The following is a 23,718-nucleotide window of genomic DNA, read 5'->3' on the forward strand; positions in this document are numbered from 1 at the left end:
GAGATATTTGTTTCTTTGGTCTAGTTTTTAACATGTACTCATCCTCTTCTTCAGATGAAACACAATCCCATATATCATCCTGGGGTAACCAAGGGAACTCCATGAGCTAACTTGAAAATAATGCAGATTTCTCACAGAGATCACAGGATAATAAAATAAAAACAAGAGCCTCATTAAATCGAAATGAAAACAGAAAACTCAGGAATCAATCAACAGTTTAGGCTGCATCCATGGAAAGAGAAACAAAGTTAATGTTTCAGACTCTTCATTAGAATTCATTGTTCCTCTCTTTTATGATTGGGTTGTAAAGTCCATTACATGTGTCTTATTGAAAGTCAAATGTGTCAGCAATATAACCGCTTGAGTCATCCCTGGAGCTCAACAAGATTATTGCTCAACTTTTACATGAACGCTGTCATTGCTCAAAAGCTCAAAAAAAACCTCTTAAATTTACTCTTCAACTGAACACCTCCAAGGTAGAGAACTACAAAGGTCCTTGATCCTCTGAATGGAAGAATGTCTTCTTGTTCAGTGTTAGATGGTCAATCTCTTTAGAGACTGACTCAAAGCTCACAATCATTCAGGGGAAACAACTTCCAAACATTTACTCCCATCATACACTTTCAAGAACCGTATGTATTTCAAACAAATAGAGGGATATGGGCATTCTGTAGGTAGGAGGTATTAGCTACGTTGACACAACATTGTGGGCTGAAGGGCCTGTTCTGTGCTGTACTGTTCTATGTTAAGATTACCTGAACTCAAGAATATGGTCACTGATCAGACATCTGATACAAAGAATCATTCTGGTGAGCCCCATCCAAGACAGGTACAACTTTCCAAAAGAGACAGTAAGGAGACCAAGTGATGCAACGTATAACTTGGTGTTGTCTCAGCAACTCCCTGCACAACTGCAGCAAGATTTTGTCATCAAAGGCTTCTTCACTCCAAACCACTTGCACCTACAATTGCCTTTCTAATGACTAGCAGCTGTGATCAGAGCATGATCCACTTGCCAACCGAGTGTTACCATCCACGACACCTGGGAAATTCCCTTTGTTCTCTTTCCATACCTCTATCTCACTCCCCCAATTAACATGTTTTGAAAGCTCCTGTGGATTTTGTTGTCACAGAATAAACTTTTCACTGAGGTACATTGATTATACTTTATAAAGCCAATATTTTACCCATTTGCCAGGTTTCTGCCTCTCCAGTTAACTACTAACCCCATTTCCAGCTGTTTTTTTTTCTCTTTGAACCCTGCTGGTCTCAACTGAGAGGCTCACTTCAGAACATTTGTCAATGTTGCCCATGAGTGTTATCCAAGAATTTCTTTCAAAAGGCTACTTCAATTGAGCAAGTGTGGGTTTGTCTTTTACTCCTGTTTTACACCACTCCAGAAATTAAGCTTGAGATCAAGAGTTCAAACATGTGGAAATCAAACAAGACTCCCATCTTATTCTCTGCAGCCCAACACTTCAATGCGCGGAATTTTTGCAATCTTTTAATAATTTATAAATGATTTTAGCTTTTAATAATGTATACATTCAACTTAAAAATTATATTAAAGCACAATTTCATCTGGAAGAAACCTTGTTCAATAATGCAGGATGATAATTGCTTTGATAGAGACGAGCCATAATTGGTCTGTAGGTCAGCCTTTCTTTCATCCTGCAACTACAACATAGTTTACTATTAACATCTTCAATTGAAAATCTACTACTTAAAAACAAAAGTCAATTTTATATACATGGTGACAAATCTGGTAAGTTATTGGCCAACCAATTGAAAGCTACTATATCTAAATGTCAGATTAATAAAATTCGTAAACCAGATGGTACCTACACGATAGATCAAGTTCAAATTAACAAATCCTTTCAAGAATTTTATTCTTTTTATACCAATCAGAATCCCCTGAGGATCCTACATTAACACATGAATTTTTAAGAGATTTGAAGACTCACCAATTATCTTTAAATAAACGCTCTCTATTAGATGCTCCCATTTTGGAGGAAGAAATAAAGAAAGTAATATTTTCAATGAATTCAGGTAAAGCACCCGGCCCTGATGGATATACAGCTGAATTTTTTAAAATCCTTTTCTGATATTCTTGTTGCCTGGTTAGCCAAAATTTTTAAAGATGTCCCATCAGTGGGCAAACTACCACAATCTTTCTATGAAGCAACTATTTCTTTAATTCTTAAAAAGGATAAAGATCCCACTGATTGTGCATCTTATAGACCTATTTCTTTATTAAATGTAGATGCCAAAATATTTTCCAAAATATTGGCCTTTAGATTGGAAAAGGTTCTTCCACAAATTATCTCTGAAGACCAGACAGGATTTATTCAGAATCGTTATCTACATTTTAATATTAGGAGATTAATGAATATTCTAAATACCCCTTCATCCCAAATTCCAGAATGGTTGTTTCACTAGATGCTGAAAAGGCGTTTGACAGAGTCGAATGGGAATATCTATTCAGTACACTTCAAAAATTTAATTTTAGCCCTAAATTTATATCTGTGATTAAAATGATTTATTATGCACCTATGGCTTCAATACCTACTAATAATCAAATATCTCCTTTGTTTAGGCTTTTTCGAGGTACTAGACAAGGCTGCCCGTTAAGCCCTTTATTATTTGATATTGCGTTAGAACCCTTGGCTACTGCACTTCGGGTTTCTTCAAATATATGTGGTATTACTCGTGGACAGAAGATTCATAAGATATCTCTTTACGCAGATGACCTGTTACTTTATATTTCTAATCTGGAGGAATCTATCCCCGCAGTACTATCACTATTAGATCAATTTAGTGTTTTTTCTGGCTATAGATTAAATCTTAATAAGAGCAAACTTTGGCATTAAATATGCAAACCCCAATTTATAGCCAATTACCTTTTAGATTGGTAACTGACTATTTTATGTATTTAGGTGTTAAAATTACCGAGAGACATAAGGACTTATTTAAAGCTAATCTACTACCGTTAATTGACCACGTTAAACAATTATTTACTAAATGGTCCCCACTGTCTTTATCATTGGTAGGCCGAATTAATGCGGTTAAGATGAATATTTTACCAAAATTTTTATATTTATTTCAAGCGATTCCAACTTTTGTTCCGAAATCCTTTTTTGACACTATTGAACCTAAAATTCTTTCATATATTTGGCAGAATAAAAACACAAGGTTAAGTAAGAAATATTTACAAAAACTAAAAAAGGATGGTGGTATGGCCTTGCCTAACTTTAGATTATATCATTGGGCAATCAATATTAGATATTTAATTTTTTGGATACAAGATTCAGATGTAATTCAATGCCCCAAATGGGTACACCTTTGAGTCCCAATCAGTACTTGAATTTTCATTAGTTTCTATTTAGGAGCTCCACTCCCTTTTGCACCTACCAAATAAGTAAACATATGACTAACCCAATTGTTAAACATACAATATGAATATGGTTTCAATTTCGTAAATTTTTTGGATTTAATAAATTTAATCTATCAAGTCCCATTCAATCTAATTTTTTTCTTTCATCCATCCAGAGTTGACTCTGCTTTTTCCATATGGGAAAGGAAGGGAATGGTATGTTTTCGTGATTTATTCATTGATAACTGTTTTTCATCCTTTGAACAATTGTCTAACAAATACAATTTGCCTAGATCACACTTTTTTCGATATTTGCAGATTAGAATTTTTTTAAAAACTACTATACCCTCTTTTCCGACACCTTACAAAACTGAAATTACGGAAAATAATTTTGGTTTTAATCCGTGTCAGAAGGGCTTGATAGCAATAATCTATGGTCTAATTATGAAAATTCGTCCAGAACCACTGGACAAAATTAAGAATGAATGGGAAAGTGAACTCCAGACATCTATACCTACAGAGACTTGGAAGAAAATTCTTCATTTAGTTAATACGTCTTCAATGTGTGCCAGACACTCTTTGATACAGTTTAAGGTAGTTCACAGGACCCAGATGTCAAAAGATAAGCTAGCTCGTTTTTATCAACATATAAATCCTACATGTGACAGATGTAAATCGAATGTGGCTTCTTTGACACGTATGTTTTGGTCCTGTCCTCTTTTGGAAAAATATTGGAAAGATATTTTTAACATTATTTCAAATGTATTGAAGATTGATACACAACCTCATCCTATCACTGCAATTTTTGGATTACCAAGGATAGAGTCTGGCCATCTATCTGCCTCCGCTAACTGTATGATTGCCTTTGTTACATTAATGGCCAAGTGATCCATTTTGCTTAAATGGAAGGATCCAATACCCCCTACTACTTTTCAATGGTTCTCTCAAACTATATCATGTTTAAACTTGGAAAAAATTAGGAGTGGTACTGTTGATCCTTTGCTTAAATTTGAGGAAGTTTGAAGTCCATTTTGTTCAATATTTTCACATGTAATAACCTTTCAACTTAGAGGAATGGAGTTGATGACATAATATTGCTCTGTTTCTACTGAGAAATTTTAGTCCTGTTTTTTTTGAATTTTTTTTTTGTTTACTTTAGTTTGGTTTGATATATTGTTTATAATTTTTCTTATTGTTTTGGGGATTTTTTTTTACTTCTATAATTACATAATAAATCTTTTTCTTTCCTTTCTTTTATATTATATTCATTCACTAAGAGATCATTGGATCTACAGATTTTTTTATACTTTATTGTTCTTTATGATTATCCATGCCATGATTGTTCTCCTGATCTCTTTGTATTACATGTACAAACAGTGATGTTATATATTAATCTGTATTAATTTGAAAACTAATAAAAAGATTGAAAAAGAAAGAAAGAAGAAACCTTGTTCAAGCTTTCATAGTTTCATAAAAGTGCTTTGTCCTCAGTAACATATGACTGCTTTGGAACAATGGACAGAATTTGAAGGAGGTTTGCTGCATATAAATTACTCCATTGGAAGCATTTTGAAATGCAAGTTCACTTGTGAAAACATTACATTTTGTTAATTAAATAACTCGGGTTAATTAATAAGTTAATACAATTATCATTTTCAACTCAACAGTGAAGCAGTGCCAATTTGTGGGTGAGCTGAACAACACATCTTTGATAATTAGTGATGATTCAGGGGGATATAGGAACATGAGTCACTGATTTTGCCCCTTGAGCTTGTATTGCAACTCAATGAGATCTTGGTTGATCTTCAGATGGGTATCAAAGGCTGTTCCAGTATTGGTTCAATTGTCTGTCAAATTATACTTCTTGATTTGCAAAATATGGTGATAATTGTTGCACTAAATATGGTTCATTAATAAGCATAGTTCCCTAAAATCTGAAAACTGTTTTGATCTTGAAATCTGCCCTTGAATTTTCAAAGGTTAATTGAGACAATTTAAATGAATACACCTTTACAGCATGTTCTCAAGTTTGGAAATGCAACTACATTAATATAACAAGTTTTATCATTGCTCTCTGCTCCAGTGTAAAAAAAAATTACATTGAATGCTGGTCTCCAAAGTTAAGAAAATCAATTCCTCTTTAATTATTTGTGCCTGTTGAAATATTTAACTCAAATCCTCTCTATCATTAAATCAAACTGTGACATGGGTTTTAACTCAACATATTTAATTCCAGAACATTGATATTGGTCAAGAACCAAATGTACAAATTCAACTTTTGCAGATGACACTAATTGTAGTGGGAACTGCATAACTAATAGAGGACTGTTAACAAAATATAGAAATCCTAAATGCCAACTTTTTACCTCTATAATTGTACAGATGTTTGTCTGCTACATAATGGACACATCATTGACAAATGATTTTGAGTAAGCAGTGAAAGATGGGGTATTTTGGTAGGAAAAATAAGAAGGCCATATACCTACTGAACATTTAAATGAAATAGTGAGACAGATGTATGTGGGTGTTCAGATACAGAAGTCGCAAACTAACAAGAGATTTATAAAATCATAATAAAACATGGTGCTCATTCCGACTGGCACAAAATTGAAAAGTACAGTAGTTGTTTTTCAAATTCACATACAAATTTTCAGAGTTTTGTTCTGAACTCCACACTGTGAATGAAAAAATAAATAAGTAAATAAATAGATATACATACACACACAGAGGCTCTGGCAAAGGTGCAGAATTGATATTCAGTAAAATTCCAATAATCCGATATTACGTAGAACATAGAACAGTACAGCACAGAACAGGCCCTTCGGCCCACAATGTTCTGCCGACATAGCTAATCCCTTCTACCTGCAGAATGCCCATATCCCTTCATTTTCCTCTCATTCACGTGCCCATCCAAGCCCCTCTTAAAAGCCCTCAGTGAATTTGCCTCCACCACCCTATCAGGCAACGCACTCCAGGCATTCACCACTCTCTGAGTAAAAAACGTCCCCCTGACATCTTTTCTGATCCTACCCCCTCTCACCTTAAATGCATGCCCTCTGGTACTGGATCGCTCAATAGTGGGAAAAAGATATTGCTTGTCCACCCTATCTATGCCCTTCATAATTTTTATACACTTCCAACAGATCACCCCTCAACCTCAGTTTTTAAACATTACGCTGAACTTGGTGAATTAAAATTTGTTTTCACTCTGTAAATACTGAGAACTCTACAAAAGGTTTAGTCATTGAACAATGAACATGAGGAATGTTAACAGAAATATCAGAAACTAATTGTACAGGTGGATCCATAACCAAGCTTCAATCAATAACATCAAGATGGAGGGGCTGGAGGGTGCTGGAAACAAAAACACCTGCTATCATTGGATCACTTGTCTCCTGTCTGTAGGTCAAACCAATTTCAAGATCAAGATGACCTGAGCACATGTCATGGTTACTTCCACCCTTCAGCTTCCTCTCATACTTATCTCAATTTCCTAACAAAGGCAGTTTCTCCCATATTTCCCAACATTTCCAAACACATCCCTTCCTTAAGTTTACCTCCCAGCTCACTGGAGCATATTTTTTCTCTCGTCCAATTATCTAGCCACCCCTTGCTATCTGTAATAGCTGGGCAAATGTTAACAGCACTTCATTATGCTTCATCAATCATTTCTGTCAATCCATCTCTAATATTCTGTGTTCCCCTCTGAAGTTTTCAAACGTATCATTGAATTGCTCTCCTGTAGCTTCCTACTTGACTTACACAGCTCTGTCCAAAGTCTTCAATAACTTTTCTATGGTAAAGTTGACCATATCATTCTAATTTCTGGGCGTTGCTGCCTCACACATCTCAGCACACTGCGCTTGCAGAACTCTGTCCAGACGGAGTTAACACAATGTTCACCAATATCTTCTCCTACAACACATTATTGTTTCACTAATCCTGTACATATTCATTATTGTCCTTTCTTCATAATTATATTTTACCCTAAACAACATCTGAAGCATTGGGCCAGCTTCCAAACATGATGACACTCAACTATCTCTTTATCATTTCTTTCAATACCATGACCATTTCTATGCAGTCACAATGACTTTCGAAAGTCATCTCAGAAAAGTCCCTCCTTGTTTCAGCTGATCATTGTGAATAATGAATCTATTGCGTTTGACTCTGGTTTGATAACACTTTCCTGACACTTCACATTGAAAGAAATAAGTATGTTTAACACTGCCGTCATGTCAGATTTTGATTTAAACTTCACACCAGATATCCAGTCGTAAACATTTCTATTTTCAGCTCAGTATACTTCTTTATCTGCAACATTAACCATTCAATTTAAATCATTGGTGGTTTCATCATGTACATGTTACCTGCTAACCTGAGCAAAATACATTAGTTTTTCCATTAGTTCTAACCATATTTACCCAGGCATGTTTGTAGTCCATGATTATGACATACATCTGGATTCAACCACTCCAGACATCAACAGTCCATTTCACCCATGGCACAGAGAGTATTTCCAGAGGGGTTGCAAAACACTGTCTTGTACTCCTTCAGCAGAGCATGGGAGATATTCCAAACATGCTTTCTGTCCCATGATATAGCAAAACGTCATGTGCTTTCACACCCTTCTCATATTGCTCCTTCAAATTTATCATCTTTATCATTCTCTTCAGATATAAATATTTTTGAGTCTTCCCATGTCCATCCCTTCATCCCACCTGAATCTAATTTTAATATGTACCCAGGTGAGTCCATTCCAAAAATGTTCTCACTTCCTTAAAGGCATGTGGTGACATTATCTCTACTGGCCTTCACCATCTTTGACACCATCTTGTGCCCTATTACAATATTCCCTCTCCTTTGGCAACTGTAAACACAGGGCCATTCTGAAAGTGTATTCTGAGGCCAGATGGATCCCATGCCACCTATGGAAAAGCCTCCTGCCTGTTCTGCCATGTGACCATGTGGGCGGCACAGTAGCGTAGCGGTTAGTGTGACGCTATTACAGCGCCGGCGATCGGGGTTCGATTCCTGTCGCTGTCTGTAAGGAGTTTGTACGTTCTCCCGTGTCTGTGTGGGTTTCTTCCGGGTGCTCCGGTTTCCTCCCACGTTGCAAAGACGTACAGGTAGGCTAATTTGGGTGTAAAATGGGTGGCGCGGACTCGTTGGGCCGGAAGAGCCTGTTACCACGCTGTAAATAAAATTTTTTAAAAAAATTCAGCCTTCCTACCTGGAACATTTACACAAGTGGTTAGTTTGCAGTCAAACTTGTTGCAGTGTTCGTGTGACTCTGCCTCGACAAAGAAGATTATGCTATCATTACCAATTATAAGGACCTGTTCCATGATTGCACCTCAGTATCATACCCCAAGCAAAACTGTTCACACTCTGTAGCACTGTCTCAACCACTATGTTTTCATATTAAATCATTTTACTAAATTCTTTCAGTTTCTGACCACTTGGAATTGAAATGGCCTTGCAGGGTCTGCATTATGCTCTGTCCTAATTTGTTTTTAGTCCTCAGCAGTCATTTTTGGTAAAAATAGATTCACCAATATTTCATGTCTCCCCCTTACTGCCAATAACAGTATTGCCTTCCTCTCTGAGGAATTTGTTCACCTTCATATGTTCCACATACCAGTAAATTGCCAAGTCTGCTGGTACCTGAGCTTGCCAACATCGCCTCAATATACACCTTCTGCTATTAGTGTTCCACATAGAGAACCTCATTTTCTCACTAGATCAGTGTCCTGCTACTCTCACAAACAACATCCAAAATTCAACACCAATGTATATATTAGATTCTTTTATGTTGAAGCTTGCATGAACTAATAGACAGAGACAAAGCTTTCAGCAGAACATCCTTTATTGAAGTCAGTAACTCTCAACTGTATTGTTTGGCCACAACAATGTATCAGAGTCATGCCATAGCACAAATCAGTTCTTAAAGATCCACAGTACATAATATATAACATATTTTGCATATGTTAAACTTACCATAATCTATATAGCTGTCTGTTCTTCTTTAAAAAGTCAAAAGAAATCCATAAATTTTGGGTCGAATTTTGAGGTATTCCTTCTGGCATCTTTCCAACGGCTTAACATTCGTTCTCTGTATCATTCCTCCAGAAAGTGCTAAGTGTGGCTTGTACTTTGAAGAAGCGGCAGAAATGCAGTTTGTTTTTAGTGCTTATGTGGTTGTCATACCAACTCATGGTTTATAAATTCAACAAACCAATGTTCCTCTTTCGTTATTCTTCCTCACACACAATAGGGTGGAGTCTGCATTGCAGAACTGCAGTCAAACAACAATGAATCTGTCCATGAATTAAACATTGCTTGTCCTTACTGCATATGTTTTTTCCCCCCTGATTTTCCAGTGCCTTGTCCAGCAGAGCACTTCCAGAAATAATAATATTCCATGCAACACAGCACTGAGAAGCCACACTTCCGATCAGCGGGCATGATTGGAAAATGACCTGTCGCTCACACTGTTTGGACAAATGCTTAATTTGAGAGCATGGCAATAGAATGTGGTGATGAAGGACAAACATTGTAAAAGAACTAGCTGAGTACTTTGAGCAGTTCTCTTGCATGGAAAGACATAAACGTTAAGTGGGAATTGAATCAAATGGTGCAAAGCAATTCAGAAAATGGGTTAGAAACATAAATAATTATCTAAATTATAATGAATATAAATTTGGAATTATTGTTCCAAATTGCATTATATTAAACAACAGAATATTCTGCAAGTACTCAGGAGATCAAGCTGCATCTGTGAAAAAAAATAAACAAAATTCATGTTTCAGATTGATGTGCCTTCATCAGGACTGAAAGCTTTCTTCAGCACTTGAAAGATCCATTGTTTTTCTCTTCACAGAGGCTGCCTGACCTGCTGGGTATTCTCAGCAATTTTTTTTCCCCCCAGAGTTCCAGCATCTGCAGTGATTTTCTTTTCCATGATATGAAACAAAGTCCCAGTGGACCTCCTCTCACGTCACCTTCACCATTCTCTGAGATCATAGCTGATCTTTTACCTCAGAGCCACTTTTCTGCACCAATCCCTTATGTTCAGGAGCAGCATACCTGTGCTTCCTCGCCAGGGCAACCAGAACATTTCTGTAAGTTAACCATTTGTGGTTGACCTTGATATTGTCCAGGCTACTGGGCATAACATCCCTGCTCTTCTTGGAAATAGTGCATTGGTATCCTTTTGCATCCATTGGAGAGTGTAGAAGGGGGCTGACAGAAGTTTGGCATTCTGCACCTTTAACTTGAGTGATGTTGGAACTTGAATGGACCCACTGTTACACCTGTCACTCCACTTTGTTTCTGGACTCTATGTGGATCCTCTTCATAGTTAGAATTATTTTTACTATTTTCTTGAAACTTATTTGAAGCAATTTTAATAGTTATTAAATGGCTCTGATCATCAGAAATCCATAAAAACTGTTGAAAAGGCAAGTCTCTGCCCCAGCAAGGCTGGGAGTGGAGATTTTCCTCCTGTCATAGTGATGTGGAGGTGGACCCTTGGCAGTACATTGCCTCTAGGGCACTCACTGCTTATCTATGCCTTGTCAGGGACCTTTCATTTGCAAAGAGGTCAGGTCATTAAACTTTCCTACTCAAGTACATCCACGTGATTGGTGGTGGTAAGTGGTAAGCAAAAGACAGCCCTATTTGGCCAAGACCTTATTCCGAAGATGGGATTGTTAACAGCGCAGCACTCACTCAGTTCTGTTATAATGTGTTGGCCTGGATTTATGTGTTCAAGTGTCAGATGTGGAGCTTGAATCCAGAATCTTCTGACTCACTGGAGTTCTTCAATGAGTTCTTCTTTGTGACTGAAGCTGAAAGGCTGGAAGTCTGTGTCTGTTAAAGATGACTGATAGCATGTGACTATTGCAGATGTCAACACAATGTGTTGCACACATCATATTCATTCTTTTCAAGATGTGGTCAGATGTAATGTAAATGAAGATGGTGCTAAGCCATTTAATTTTATACTGCACATTACTCACCAGCTCTGCATCAGGTGTAATTGTCAACCTATTTTACTTGTCAGAGGGCCATATGTTGCCTGGGAAATGTGATCTGTCTGTGAGCAGACAGGACTAATATTCTGTTTTGTCTGTCCAAATTACTTTGATATTTCATAGAAGCAGAAATATTATTCAGTTTCTTTTAATTGAAATATTTGTTGTTTTGGTTGATATTTTGATGTTGACTGAATCATTTACTTTCATCTTAATGAAATATTTGGAATACTGATCCTTTCAATTATCTTTGATAATATTTCATTTGCTACTAAACACATTCCCTGATTCTTTGCCCATTAATCAGCTAAATAGAAAAACTACTTCACTATTTTATGCATACCATCTTACAAATTTAGCCATTTTCTGGCTGAGATATATGTTAAGCTTTTGGGAGCAGTAGGACAGGTCAAATCTCAGCTCCCTGACAAGTGGTGTTTAATTGTGCATGTGCAATTGCCAAACATTGTTGTTCAATTTATTCTTTCAACACAGGTAGCATTGGAACTGGCATCTTGTTTTCAATGCTTCAGACCACAGATTTAGTCCATCTCTTTGAAGTAATCATATTTGGTTTTGATTCTACTCATGTGCCAAAGTTGGTGTTTGTTTGAGACGTTTCCAGTTTGAGGGCACATAGCCAGTGCAAGAATTGTTCACACTGAAGTTATGAATCTCGATTAAAACTTTGACTGAGAAATACAGCTTGTAGCTGTTTTGAATCCCAGCCAGTATTGACAATCATCAGGGATGATAATCATATTGAGGCCATTCTCGATTAATTTGCTTTTGAAGCAAAATGCTAAAAAGCTGACAGAAATCAACGGTGATCAAGATCCAACTGCATATTTAAAACTTAATTAATTTTCTTAATTAAGTAATCTGACACTTGCAGAGAAGATTAAAATAGCTTGGAGAGCCGAATTGGCAGAAACCTCTGCCCACCTCAAACATCACTGATTAAATGTTGGCAGGCATAAGTGCCATATAAAGGATTCTTCCAGTTCTACTTGAATGTAATCCTGACACTCTATTTATGTGGAATTATCCCTTGGAATGAAATTCATTCACCAAATCAAAATCTATGTTCTCATCTTCAGACTTTGAAATTATGATTTATTTCCCGAATTATGAAGGGTATCAAAATCAACATCTGTCCTTGCAATGAAAACTGGGATACCTAAAAATACAGCTTCTTTTACTCCCCAAAAAAAAACTGGCATTTATCATCACTATCTTCTTTGGACTACGGACAGTGATCTCAGGCAGCAGAACATTTGCCCTAATATATCATAACTACTGTGCAACAACCCCTCTGGCAGTGACAATTTAATTTCCCAAGTTTTAAATATTATTCCTTTGGAATGTATTTCATATTCATGACTTTAACAAAAATCCTCTACATTTTCCTTTAGTTTCTAATCTCACCCTATTTCATGCCATCATTGTATTTCGCTTTTTTTAAAAAAAAATCTAATTTACTGTATATTGACTGGTTTAGACTCTGTGAATCTCAGTATGGGTTCCTGAAACTGATTGCATGAAGCAGAGCTTTGTCTTGCTCACACATGTGACAGATCCCCTGTCTATGATATTCTGCTGGAAATGATCACTAAACCCTGTTCAAAAGCTGATCAAAGTCTGTATATAGTTGTCAGTGTTATCGATGCAGAACATTGTACATCTTGAACAAGCATAAAACTCAGATGAGCATCGACCTACCTATATCTTCAGTGCAATGTGGCTACAATGGACAAACTTGGATTGTTTTCTCTGGAGCGTTGGAGGCTGAGGGGTGACCTGTTATAAGTATATAACATTATAAGAAGCATAGATATGGGAGATAGACAGAATCTTTTACCCAGGTGGAAATGTCAAATACGAGAAGGCATAGATTTAATGTCAGAGGGGAAAGTTTCAAGGAGTAGGTGCCTGGAATATGAAATGCCAGGGGAGGTGGTGGAAGCAGATACGAAAGCAATATTGAGGAGGCATTTAGACAGGCACATGAACAGGCAGAGAATGGAGGGATATGGACCATGAGCAGGGAGATGTGATCAGTTTAAATTGGCATCATAGTCAATGCAGATGTTATGGGCCAAAGACCCGGTTTCTGTGCTGTACTGTTCCATGTTCTAATTAATATGATTTAATGGATATAATACAGCAAATCACCTTGATTCATCAATAAATTCTCTTCTGCATCTGCAGCTACCAAGAATAAGAGTGGTAATGCCATAAAAACACTATCAACACCACCAATGCCCAGCTCTCATCAATAGATCCTCCAACCCCATCTCAAAATCCCTTTCAAGTCATACATCATGATGCTTCGGACATACACTCACAATCCTTCATAAGTCAATATTCTTAAATTCCCAATGAAACATGACTGTGAAAGGACAATCACCACATGAAAAGTCATGTTTTCAAGTCACTTTGCGATTTATTTTTAGGGGAACTCAATGCACAATAAACACAGCCTTGTCAGGATCACTCACATCACAAGAACAAATAATAATTTAAAAAATCTGTTGAAGAAAAGCAATGGGAGAAAGATTTTACCTATGAATGGACATAATTTTGACCTGGTCCATTATATCTCCATGATTTTTCAAGATTTGGTAGCCCGAATACTCACAGAAAAAATGACAGCGGTCATTTTCTCCCCTTGAGTCAGAATCATCGTAGTAGGGGCAAGTTAACTTAAGAGATCAATTTAGTTCAGTCTTCAGAAATAACTGCTATCAACAGCATTGTACACAAAGCTTATTCTTGCACGTAGACTGACTGGATAGATTGGGAAATGATTACCATTATCAAGTTTCAGCAGGACACCTAATTTCTGTGGATTTGTTCACCTGGTTGATTGTAAAACCAATTACTAGTCATTTTCTTCCCTTGTGTCTATCCATCAATTTTATATTTCTTTCCAGTGACAAGCATGTCCCAAGTCACTTGCTTACACTCCCAAGTCGGCCTTGCCAAAGTGTTGAACCATGCAGGCTGAGAACTGAAGCAGTGGGTGGAAGAAAAAAAATTGCCAAGCCTGCCTCCCACCGACAGGGACACTGTGGTTACAGTGGGGTGGCTCCCTGAGCAGACTGTCCAAACCATCTGGCAGAACGCCTCATGGCCAGACCTTATCAACAAGCATCAAGACCTTGCTTGGCTGGTGGTGGGCCCTCCCCGTCAGAGACTTCCTGTACAGATGACGTATCACCCCCAATGTATGCTGCCCTCAGGACAGCTGTGAAGGGAAGGAGATGGCCACGTAGAGAAGGACGCAAGGGTTTGTGTCCCTGTTCATCCCCAGCAGTTGTGTAACAGAGGACTCTATGATCTACAGGTTGTTCCCAGGGACACACACCAAGACAGACATCAAGCGCTGCTGGAAGGTTAACAACTCAGAGAAAGACACTCTTTGGTCCTGCCCCAAAACTTGTCGGTCTTCCAGGGAGATGTCTGCAAGGGCATGCTGCAGACTGGCACCGTCCGGGCTGCAGGAGTACGTGCTGAGGGATGCACTGAAGCTCAGTGCAACCAATGCTCTCTGTGAGTAAGGACCACAGTATAGGCTCCTTCTGCTACCGCACATGGAGGGGTGGAGTTGGGTGGGGAAGCCCCTCAAACAATGAAAAGGGTGTATCACCCCACGGGGGCCACACATGTGCCATGGTGCTATGTTTGTTTGTTCTTTTCTGAAAAAAATTTACACTACTGCATGTAACAACCATGAAGTAAGGTTTTTTGCACTGCATCTTTTGTATATATTTTTTATTATGGATAAAGTTTATCTTTGAAATAAAAAAATCTCAGTATGGGTACAATCAGCCAGAATTAGTGTGGAGACAGATTTGTAGATTCTTGGAAGTACACTTCACAATTTACCAGTGTAAGCTTTTGACTGGATTATACATACATGTCATGTTCAGATTCCTGCTTGTCCAGCACTACAGCGATTCTTATTTGCTCAACAGAAAGCCTGGCGAGAATGCAATCTGATTCATATGAAGTGAGGGGGAAAAATCCTTTTATCTCTGAGATCTTTGATTCAGTCTTTTGGTATATGTAATATTGGTTCAAGTCAGTTGTTTCGTTATATTAATAACTACTTGCTGGACTGCAACAGTGTTCAGAGAAATATCCAGAGTCAGTCTGTGAGGAACATTCATGCTTCCTTTTGTCTCATTTGTCTGAATGATGACTGGGATGCCAGGTTTACCCTGTGAGGAGAGATTTGCACGGATTGGGTCTACAACCTGTTCCTTTTAGAAAAGTGAATGACGACTCCATTGAAACAAAGAAAATTCTAACAGGGCTTGACAGAGTTGTTGCATAAATGGCTGGGTTTCTGCAACTGGGGGTTGCAGTCTCAAATAAGGGGTAAGTCATTTAGCACAGAGACGAGAAGAAATTTCTTAGTCAATAAGGTGTCTTTTGAATTCTCTACCAAAGAGATGACGGAGGCACAATTACTCAGTAAATTCAAGATGAAATTTAGGATATGAGGCAATGAAGGGATGTGGATTAGAACAGGAAAATGGCAATGAGATAAAAGATCACTCACGGTCTTACTGAACGGTTGTAGCAGGCACAAGGGGCTGAATAGCTTTTCCTGCTCTATTTTCTCATATTCTAATGTTCTAACATTGAAGCAGATAAACATTGCAAGGAACGCTTTTTAGACAGCAACCATACAAGAGCAAAGGAAACAGCAATGTTCAAAATTGAAGTGAAGATCCACAAGCAGGGCATTGACATGACCACTTATTTAGTTGCTGACTGCTGAGTCATGGACAGGGATGCTATATCTAAGAGGTTCAGGCATGTGTAATTGGTAAGAAGCAATTAAAAATGAGAACATATTCTTGTGAGGTCCTGAAAACATTGGGACAAATGGGATGCTCCATTGTGGGAAGGGACATATATAACACGAGTTTTTGAAGATTCCATGAGTCAAAAGCACATTGAAACTGAAAGATACTTTGATGAGACCCTAAGAATATTAGGGCAAATGCAATGTTCAGTCTCCTGTAACTGATAAAAGGCAAAGCTACCAGTTATAGTGGCCAATAATGTGAAAAAAAACTCTGCATGGGACAGACTGGCAGAAGAAATTGAGGACAGATTGCTGAAGTGTATTTAACATAAGTACATCACAATCACATTTGAATAAACTTCTGAAGCAATATAAAGACCTATTTTAAGCACTTATATGTGGGCATTAATGAACACCAAGCTCAGATATGTAGTAAAGCAAATTTCAAAGCTCATGTAGAAGTCCTGAACAAATTGGAGCAACGTGGAATAGTGTATGTAGGAAGTGTATCTGGGTGATACCCATCATTGTTATACCTAAAGCAGAGAAGATGGAAATTAAGAAGTGACCTTTAATAAAGAAGAAATGATGAATAATATCTTCTCCCATTATCTCAAGATTTGTACATTGAATCAGCACGGACTAAGCTCTTCACTAAATTATATCTATCTTACGTTGATGCCCAATTTAACATAAAGCAAGGAAACCAAAATTGCTAAAAAATGTTCCATTCATACACCAAGATACTACATGGTATAAAATCATGAACAAAACTATTCAGATGTCAATGCATAAGATGCTGTAAGGGTTGCAATATTGTTTGTACAATCAGGTGACATCCCAATTGGCCTCAACATGGAAGAGGAAGACCTTTGGATGTTTGAATAGGTGTTCAGAAGACATTGTCAATGTCACGTCAGCCTTCAGGAAGTATGCCTTCCAGCAAAAAGAAAAGATTGATGTCTGTGAGGAGATGATGATAGGCGGTGGTCAGTTAAGGAGTAAGTTGAGGCCATCAGTGGAGTCAGAAACCCCAACACATTGCTAAAATCCAGTCATTTGTCAATGTTAACAATGATCATGTTCAAGTGCTACATGACAATATTACAGTGACCACTCCACTTTAGTAATAATAAAAGATGAACAATGGTAGTGGGAAAAAGACCAGTAAAAGGCATCTGTGAAAGCAAAGCAAAAACAGTCATTCTTGGTTCATTACAACACCAACTTTGTGTGCAAGCATGCCTCCGACTGTGTGCTGGGCCAGTGATTAGCCACGTTGTGGAATGTGTCACACAAACACTGGCCAAAAGTGAGATAAACTATGCTCAGATGGAGGAGGAGATGTTGATGAGACTTGGTTAAATTTGTGAAGTCCACAAGTGTCAGAGGAATGAACTATGTTTGCAGATATACTGGAATTTTTGTTGAAAGAAGTGTGTGTGCTTGGTACTGAGCATACAAGAGTCAATGCAATCAACAGAACACAATTCTGAATGTAGCTTACGAGTAAATACAGTGAATTGACAACATCTCAAAAGCATGTTAAGTTCAGGTTTTTAGTTTAATTCTGCTCAAACAACAAACTTTATAGTGCTAGGTTCAATAGAAAATTACTATTTATTATGTTTATAACTTAAAACTGTGCCTTGAGTCCAACAGTTTTACATCTTTCGAAGACATTTTCTTTTGCTTGCTGCATTGGAGTCACTCAGGGTCAAGGATGACCCATTTCCATTCCAGGTCACTATCTATTCTATCTTTGGCTCCAATAATTTCATACGTCTTAATCAGTTTCTCCAGCGGTCTTCTCTGCTCCAAAGACGACAAATCCAACAAATCTAACCCTCACAGTCTCTCCTCAGAAATGAAACTGTCTGTCCCTGGCAACAGGCAGCCTGAAAGTACATATCACCAGGCTCAAGGACAGCTTCTACCCTACTGTTATAAGACTTTTGAATGGCCGTCTTGTACGTATGATAAGATGGACTCTTGACCTTATAATCTACCTTGTCATGGCCTTGCACCTTATTGTTTGCCTACACTGCATTTTCTCTGTAACAGTAACACTATATTCTACATTCTGTTACTGCTTTTCCCATTACTACCTCGATATACTGATGTGAACTGATCTGTATAGATGGTATGAAAAACAAAGGTTTTCACTGTACCTCAGAACATGGGACAACAATAAACCAATTAACTAATTTACATCCTGATGAATTTCCTCAACACTCTGATGGAAATTTTTACATCTTCATCAGCGACAGGTGACACACCAGAAGACGGGAGGATATCTAATGTTGTTCTTTTACTTACGGGGGGAAGCATGGATAAGCCAGGAGTACATAGATCAGTGAGCCTTTTGCAGTTGGAAAATTAATGGAGAAAATTTTGAGGGATAGGATTTATGTACATTTGGAAAGGCAGGGGCTGATCAGAGAAAGTCAGCATGGCTTAGTGCAGGAAAACTTTTGAGGAGGACTTTCGTAAGGCATTTGACAAGGTCCTGCCTGGCAGGCTGGTCCAGGTGTTGTGGAGACAAGATGGCTAATTGGATCCAAAATTGGCTTGGTGATGGAAGGCAGAGGGTTGTGGTGCAGGGATACTTTTCTGCTTGGATGTCGGTGACCCATGGCAGATAGGGTGCTGAAGGCAAGTGGCATGCTTGATTTCATAAGTAGAGGCACAGAAGATAAAAGCTGGGATATTACATTGCAACTTTACATAACAGTCTGCCCTGACTGAGTCACAATGTATTGGAGATAGACCAGTTCAAAGAACAAGTTGCTGGGCACAGCTGGTTTACCCCTCCAGAGAAGAGAAGGAATGCTCTCTCCATGGTGTGAGTTTTGCATTCAAGAATATACTCAATTGGTAATTTGGTCACTCACTCTATGGTGTAACTGACCATCTCACTTGTCTCTGCCTCACTAACAAATTATCATTCGTGCAAACTTCAAAGTGATAGTCAAAGTCAAAGAGGATTTCTACTCTGACCCCAAGCAATTCCTGCTCAGTTTCCACTGGGGGCAAACTAATCCTCTTTGAACAAGGAGTAAGCCAATTCAGAGTCCTCTTCCTGACAAAATGCTTTGAACAATATTGTTATAGCTAACACCCTGTTTCATCGGTGAAACAAGGATAATACTTTAATGCAACACCCTCAATCCTGTCGTTGGCCTCTGTTAAATTCATTCACATCCAAGTTAGGGGTCACAAGGATGTTCATATCACTCACACTACAACAGATACTGATGGCTTCTTTATTTACACACTACCAAGTCCACTCTATCATTTTCATCAACCCAGTTTCTAAATGGAAATGGCAACAGAAATGCTGCTGCAGAATAAGCAGTGCCAAAAGACTCAAAGATTCAGAAAACCAAACTCAGCACAGTCAGCACCCTACAGATGACCTTTTAACTCCAAGCCAGCAGGAGCTACAGAGTGCTAGCTGCCCTGAACATTGCTCCCAGTGAGAGACTCTTGGCATACCTATCAGAAACCATTGGGACTGGTTTGATGAGAATGACTAAATCATCCAAGAGGTAATTAATCACGAACACAAGATATGATTTAACTGGAAATACTATTGCTTCAAGGGTAAAAATTAAACAGATCTCAGGGCATCTGGTCAATGTTTGTGACGTAGAGGGCACATGGAAAGAAGTATAGGAGGTGCAGCAATCAGTCAATAACCTCAAAATGAGTGGATTATTCAGTATTGTTGAAACTATGTATGGCCCAAACACATAAGGGCCCACCCTGCCAAGAGTGAAGCTGTATTCATCAAGGACAGTGCAGCACTTTGAAGATCTCCTGAACCAAGACTTTGCCTTTGGTGCAAGTGTCCTTAACTCCATCCCACAGCAGACTACTTATAACAATCTAAGAACTATACCAGCCCAGCAGATGGTTGGAGAGGCTATCTGACAGCTGAAAAAACAACAAGGTCTCTGTTGCAGACAAAATTCCTGCTGAAGTACGGGTCCTCCCCAGCTTATGAACACACTATTCATGTACAGCCTGTACACAGGAACGAGCATTTGGGAGACTGGCAGGTTGGATTTACTGCAGGGCTGCATTTCCAACTTGCGAACTGTTCAAGCCATGAACAGTTCACAGGAACGGAACCCTGTCCTAACCTGGGAGGACCTGTACTCTTGTATGCTACAGAAATATTGCTGGTGTGACTCCATGACCTCATTATCTAACTACTTCAGTCTTGAAATTCAATGCAATAATTTAATCAGTTGACTGCAAAGAATATTATTTCGATACTCATATGATAGAGTTTATACTCTTGAATTATTTTGGCCAATCAGACAGAAAGGTTTCTTTCAAGTAACTTTCCATTGCAACAATCTTTGGAGATTGTGTTTCATATTCACCGTGGCACAAAAAGGACACAAAAACCACGGCTAGATGAAATATTAAAGCACATAACATTCTTTGATGCAAATGTGATCTCATTATCATCATGTGAAAGTAAAAATAATTGTGAGAAAAAATAATTAAGCTTAACATCTCCTCTTAAAATTGCATTCCAGTGAACTCCATGGACATGAAATTTAAAAATTATAAATGCAAGGTCTTCAGAATGCAGGGACATGGAAATACATATCCAAATTAGTTTTTTTTGCAAGATTATGTTGAGACTTTGAGAATTGTTGCAAACTGAATACTCAGTACTGTGAAATTGTTACATTGTTTCAGAGGTAGGCACAACACATGAATCTGCTTCCAGCACACACACACAACCGCACACACAAAACAGAGAAAACAGCATGTCCAGTGCTTAAATATGTTTTAAAATGACTATGGAAAACAACCCCTCCAGTCATTTACTATGACCTAAACTGGTTCATGCATATTGCAAAGAAATTTGAGGATCAAGCATGAAATGAATATATAACTTCACATTAGTTTTGAACGATGGGCTTGATCAGCCAACTGCAGTTGCAAAAGAAACAGCCTGGAAGTTGTTGTGACGTATTTATGAATGGTCTTGCAACATTTGCTGGGTGAATTGAAAAAAAAATCTTCAAAGGGCAGATATCTGACTTGTCATTTACCCTTCATGATCAAAGATATTACTGCAGGGATACTTTAAAGCTTGCTCGGGAGTATGAGAACATTCTTGGGGTGTGCCAACTAAATGCAAACTGCTTGATATTTTTCTTTCCTTTATGAAAAATTGGCTCCATTCCTTTCATTCAGTACAGATCCTTCTTTGACAATCTTCCTCTATCAGTTAAGAACTATAGCCAAATAATACTTTAATGCAACACCCTCAATCCTGTCATTGGCCTCTGCTAAATTCACTCACATCCAAGTTAGGGGTCACGAGGATGTTCATATCACTCACACTACAACAGATATTGATGACTTCTTTATTTACACACTACCAAGTCCACTCTGTCATTTTCATCAACTCAGTTTCTAAATGGAAATGGCAATAGAAATGTTGCTGCAGAATAAGCAGTGCATCTCAGCAACACTGGAAGCTGGGAGTTCACCATCAAAGATGATCCATTTATGGATCCATTTATGTATTGCACTTTTGGTTCTGGCTTGAACTGGAGATGAAAACAGAGTACAAATTTGTGTGAGGATAGAAGTCCATCATCCAAAAAGCTGCTATTCTATGGAACACATAGGTAGACTCTGATACATATCTATTTTTATTGGACAACTCAACACATCAAGAACATAACAAGCAATGTTCGAGTAATGAAACCACATATGCTGCTCAGTTTGATTGTTTAAGATCTTGTCTCCTCTAAGATCACAATAAGCATCATTCAAATGGACTTAATAAGGGTTTAATTTCAGAATAAGAATTGTATTGCACTGTGCAATACTTTTGTGTGTTTTCCAATTCAAAAAGACGGCTTATATTGCATTTCCAGATATTTGTTCTGGGTCCTCCATGTGCAAGATGTGCAAAAACACTGAGCATGCACAATGGCACCAGATCAAGGCATTAACTGGATGTTAAATGTGTTCTGATCTTACCTGGTCTATTAGAGGGGAACCTGTGACATCCATCAGTTACAAGGGAGGTTCTCCTATAAATGGCTTACCTTGTATTTGTTCACACCCAATTGCTGCCAATGTCTTCAGGGCCTGATAGCATCTCCACTTGACCCTGGCCCACCCCAGTCAATGAGTGTCCATCTGACTGACATCAGCCCCCGAGCTCCCTCCACCAAATCTTTATTTCAAAGTGTCTCTTCAATCAACCTGCTCGTCATCTGAACGTGCTGCTATGTAACAGTGATACCAACTTGAGCTGTAATCATCTCGATCACCTCTCTCCTTCCAGCACCATTTGTCTTCCCCACCACACCCACAATCCATAGACAAACAAGTTTCCTTTGCTAGTTCCACAATGGTGAGTTAGCAGATTAAATGCTTTCTGGGTGCACCATCTGTTTCGAGATTGAGAGAATTTCAGAGGCTTTGTGCCCCCTTCCACATTTTCAAAAAGTTAACCTTCTGCCCAATATTCTTTTAATAAGATTTCCATGTAATTGCAGTGCAGTGATATTCTCTTAGTAATTTACGACTTTGACAAATTCTGAACAACCAGAACAAGCTGACTTACTGCACCAGCCGCACCATTCACTGGCCTTAAAGACAAAGTTATCAAGTGACCTACCAGTTTTCCAACAATTCTTTGCCATTTTGAGAATTGCCATATACAATTAAATTTAAATGATTAATTGGATCATGTTTAATACTTCAAAAAAATCATTAGTGCGGCTTTTATGACCTTGCGGTAAAGATCAGTGTGTTCTAGAACTGCGTACAATTGGGTCTCATAACTCTTGTATGTTGCATGCATAATTAGGGATATTTGTAACTTAGTGATGTAAATGTTTTTATTTGCTTTGTGGGGTACTGTTGGAATTGAAAGAATCCACTTACTTTAAAAACTGAGATTGGAGATAGAGATGTGCAATTAGATGAATAATGATACAGTACAGACAAATGTAGGCAGAGCTCAATAATAATGATTCAGACTTCAACTTGCCTTAAAATTCCATTAATCATTTCAAAAATCCCAAAGGTAGTCATAAGTACATTCCAGTAAGGAAGGGAAAAGTGTTATTTGCTCTCTCAAGCTATTTCTTCATCAAACCATGCACAATCTATGCTCTACTCAACCTGTTTTATCTTCAGGAAATGTTCTACAGAATTACTCCATTTACAATGCTGAAGCAAGTAGCAGTTCATAAGGCTAATCTAACCCAATATCCTGGATTATTTATCCTTGACAAGTTGGTTTTCTTTTGCATGTCATATGCAGGATTATCTTTACAGCCTTATTTCCAACCAGTCATATTTTTATTAGTTCATTTAAATCAGATTAACTTCTTTTAGTTGGAGGATTTTCCAGTCAGCTCACCCCAAAAATGGATGCACGTTCAATACACAAAGATCAAACAAACCAACAGACCTGTATTTTCAAAACA

At 38.0% G+C, this 23,718-nt stretch overlaps 1 protein-coding gene across 4 annotated transcripts in view; it reads right to left on the reverse strand.

Annotated features, from left to right (window-relative positions):
* The window catches only part of LOC127571688 (contactin-4-like), a 1,728,143-nt gene that overhangs the window by 934,157 nt on the left and 770,268 nt on the right, over positions 1-23,718 (reverse strand). The window contains exon 1 of one of the 4 annotated variants that reach the window (XM_052018295.1): positions 9,374-9,618. The exons of the other annotated variants lie outside the window; for them this stretch is intronic. The gene's annotated coding sequence lies outside the window, so the exon portion shown is untranslated. Of the gene's footprint in view, positions 1-9,373; positions 9,619-23,718 lie in introns of those variants that run through there. 4 annotated transcript variants of the gene reach the window in all.

The sequence above is a fragment of the Pristis pectinata genome, chromosome 6 (assembly GCF_009764475.1).
Source record: "Pristis pectinata isolate sPriPec2 chromosome 6, sPriPec2.1.pri, whole genome shotgun sequence".
Classification (NCBI taxonomy): Eukaryota; Metazoa; Chordata; class Chondrichthyes; order Rhinopristiformes; family Pristidae; genus Pristis; species Pristis pectinata.